The 3,630-nt window shown below is 39.6% G+C and overlaps 1 non-coding gene across 1 annotated transcript; it reads left to right on the top strand.

The window, feature by feature from the left end:
- Window positions 1-2,579: 2,579 nt before the first annotated feature.
- LOC118757903 (U6 spliceosomal RNA) lies at window positions 2,580-2,683 on the top strand. The gene has a single exon (XR_004995415.2). It is a non-coding gene; the product is annotated as a U6 spliceosomal RNA (small nuclear RNA).
- Window positions 2,684-3,630: the final 947 nt, after the last annotated feature.

Here is a 3,630-nt window from a genome sequence, read left to right as displayed (position 1 = left end):
CCAGGGAGTGTAAAAACAGGTTTGTGAAGGCCTGGCCTCGTAGCCTAGTGGCTGAAGTCCTTGCCTTGCACACTCCCAGATCCCATATGGATGCCGGTTCATGTTCCAGCAGCCCTGTTTTCCATCCAGCTCCCTCCTTTGTGGCCTGGAAAAGCAGTTGAGAACAAACCAAAGCACTGGCACCCTACACCTGTGTGGGAGACCTGGAAGAGGCTCCTGACTGCTGGCTTTGGATCAGCTCAGCTCTGGCCATTGCAGCTACTTGGGGAATGAATCAGTGGAAGGAAGATCTTCCTCTCTGTCTCTCCTCCTTTCTGTATATCTGGCTTTCCAAAAAAAAAAATAAAAATAAATCTTTAAAAAAATGGGTGTGAATGTTTATTTGAATTTATGTGGGTAAGTGTGTACAGTGTGTATTTGTGTATTATGTATATGCATCTATATGTATATGTTTGGATGTATTATGAGTGCATTTATGAGTATACAGCCATGTGTTTGCAAGTGTATATATGAACGTGTGAGAATGTATGAGTTCATGCATATGGATATAAATGTGGATGCATGTATGTATATGTGTGTATAGAAGAGTGCATGTGTGCTTGTGTGAATGTGTGAGTACCTGTTTGGGGGTGGCAAGGAGACAGGCTAAAGAGGTCAAGCTAAAGAGCTGGGAAAGACCTTCCCTGGTCCCTGAGTGGTGATATCTATGACTGCTTTTCTGCCCACAGTGCAGGAATGCTTCCCACCACCACCCCTCCCGGTGGACAAATGAGGCAACAGAATGGGCTTCAGGTGCCATTTTTAGGCATCTCTTGTTTTAAAATCAGACTTTGAAATCAGGTTGCCTAGTTTTAAAATTGAACCAGCCCACTCACCCATTTTGAGCCAAATCCTCAGGCCTCCTGGTCCTTTCAAGCATAATTGTGCACTGCGTCTTGTGGGACCATGCATTCCAGCCACTGGAGCTCTTCGTCACTTGGATCCTGCCTCCTCTTTAACTGGTTATGTTATAGAACCAGAATAGAGTGATTCTTACTCTCCCTCATTTGTTAAATATTTTCATATCATATGTGTGCTCTAAATTTAAAAATCCTGAGAATAATTATATCTCTAAATAAAAACAACATGCACAAAATTAAAGTCCATTTGACTGACACAAAGTCTTGGATTACATGTGGCAGGCCTTGGCTTCATGGAAACAAGCAGGTGCTTCCACTCATGCTATAGATGCCATTGCTGGTGGCCCTGCTTACGGAGTGAATTGCATTTCCTTCTCCTCCTGTGTCCTATCTGGAAAGAAAAAAAGCCACCTGTGCTGCTTGCTTACCTGAGGCAAGAGAGCAGGATGATAAGGGACCACTGTGTGTCCCAGCTATAGCCTACTCCATTTATGCCCCTCTCTTTGATTTTTCCCTTTTGCTCTTCACATATTTCTAATTTATAAGCTATCTTACTATTTTTATGTATACTTGCAAAACCCTTTAAATCCTTTCTGAGACAAGGTAGAGTGTAAATTTTTAAAAATAAATAGTATGAAAAGACATAAAATAAACCAGGTGCCACATATTGAAGAACAACAGAGTATTTCTTCTGCCTTGTAAGGGAGCTTTAGCTCATTTTCTGGTTAAGAGACTCGAGGCTGGAAAAAGAGGCCACACTGTCTCATGTCAGGCAAAGCAGGTATTTCCCTCATGCAGATGATTCTCTGTGAGAACTTGGGAAAATGTTTATATCTACAGATAGCATAGAAAGAACTTGCCTCTAGTCTGTTCTGGTTTTTAGTGATGTATCAATACTTCTGTCAATTTCAATCTAAAACAGAAAGTGGACCAATGTGATATTACAGGCTTTCCAGAAAGAGCAAGACCCTTACTTACCATTGCAGTGAGGAACCCCAGAAGGTAACAGTGCCCTACTCAGGTTGCTTCTCTGTTTACTGCCAGAGGACAGGAAGAAAAGGGATCCCTGCATGGTTCATTTCTGGCAGGTCGAGTTGGGCAGGGTGGGGGGAGGGTTGAGAGGGAGGAAAAGGGACGAGAGGGGAGAAGAGGAGAGCAGAAGACAGAGAAGAGATGTGGGGGAAAAGATATCCTAAAACACTGTTGGTGGGGGAATGTAAATTAGCACAATCATTATTGAAGACAGTGTGGATATTCCTCAGAAATTTGAAAATAGATTTACCATATGACCCAGCCTTCCTGCTCCTGGGAATTTATCCAAGTGAAATGAAGCCAGAATATGAAAGAGTTAGCATACCTCCATGTTTATTGTGGCTCAGTTCACAATGGTTAAGATATGGAATCAATCCAGATGCACCTCAATTTCTGACTGGATACAGAAAATGTGTTATCTATCTATATGCAAACTATGGAATACTACCTAATCATAGAAAAGAATGAAATAGTGTGTTTTGCAACTAAATAAAAAAGTGAAACCATTATGCTTAGTGAAAACCATTACGTTTAGTGAAGTAAGTCAGTTTTAAGGAAACAAATATGTTTTATCTGATACAAGACAGTTAATATAGAATACAAAAAATACAGAAATGAAGTAAACGTGTTACTATGATTATCACTTTTGTGCTCGCTTCGGCAGCACATATGCTAAAATTGGAACGATACAGAGATTAGCATGGTCCCTGCGCAAGGATGACACGCAAATTCATAAAGTGTTCCATATTTTTTAAAACTATTAGATACAAAAGATTAAGAATTGATATTTAAATAAAACAATATTTAAAATTTTTTTAAAAATAAGAAACAATGATTATCACTTTTATCCTTTGTCTACACTTCTGTGTAACTGTGGTCTTCCTACTTTTTACTTTTCAAATATGTGGTTAGCAGTGAATTAAGCCTTTGATTATAGGTTGGATTAAAATTATGTCTGCAAAAATCAAGAAGGGAGTTCCTTGACCCACCTCACCCTAATCATTGGTTCACATGGGCATGCATCCCTCTCAACTATGTAAACATCATCAATAATAAAATGAATTTATTATTTTTTTAAAAGGAAGCTAAAGAAAGAAGGAAGAGAAGAAAGAAGATTGAGGAGAGGGAGAGGCAAAGAGGGAAGGATGGCTATCTTAGGTCTGTACCTATGAATTGCATGAAGTCAATTCTCTTAATATTGGTAAAGCTAAAAGGAGAAGAGAAGAGAAAGGAGAAATGGGAAAAAGAGAAGGGGAAGGAAGGAGAGAGAAGTTTTTGGGAGATTGAGCCTCTTCTTCCACGGTTGCAGGATGGCTAGAGCTGAGCCGTTAAGAGATGATGTCCACGTGTGTTACATGATGGGACATCTCTTACAGGTTGAGGTTCTAATGTGATCATCTTCAATAACACCATTCTGAGACAGTGTAGAACACTCATTAAGAAATGAGGGAAGGCATTCTGTTCAGTCTTATGGATTTAGACCATGCTTCGGAACCTATACCTTTTTTTGTTTTTAAAGAGAAACATGTTCTCTAGCAAAAGAAAGCATATGTTCATAAATCTTAGCTTGAAAATGCCCATTTAGGTTGTACCTTCTCTAAGAGTCATTGTCCTTGGAATGAGATTATGGACTTATGTGTATGTGTCATATGTGCATGTGTGTTGTGTTGTATGTACATGTGGGTTCACATGTGTACAT

Source organism: Ochotona princeps, chromosome 5 (assembly GCF_030435755.1).
Source record: "Ochotona princeps isolate mOchPri1 chromosome 5, mOchPri1.hap1, whole genome shotgun sequence".
Lineage (NCBI taxonomy): Eukaryota > Metazoa > Chordata > Mammalia > Lagomorpha > Ochotonidae > Ochotona > Ochotona princeps.
Note: the sequence above shows the minus strand (reverse complement) of the source record. Positions and strands in the feature narration are given on the sequence as shown.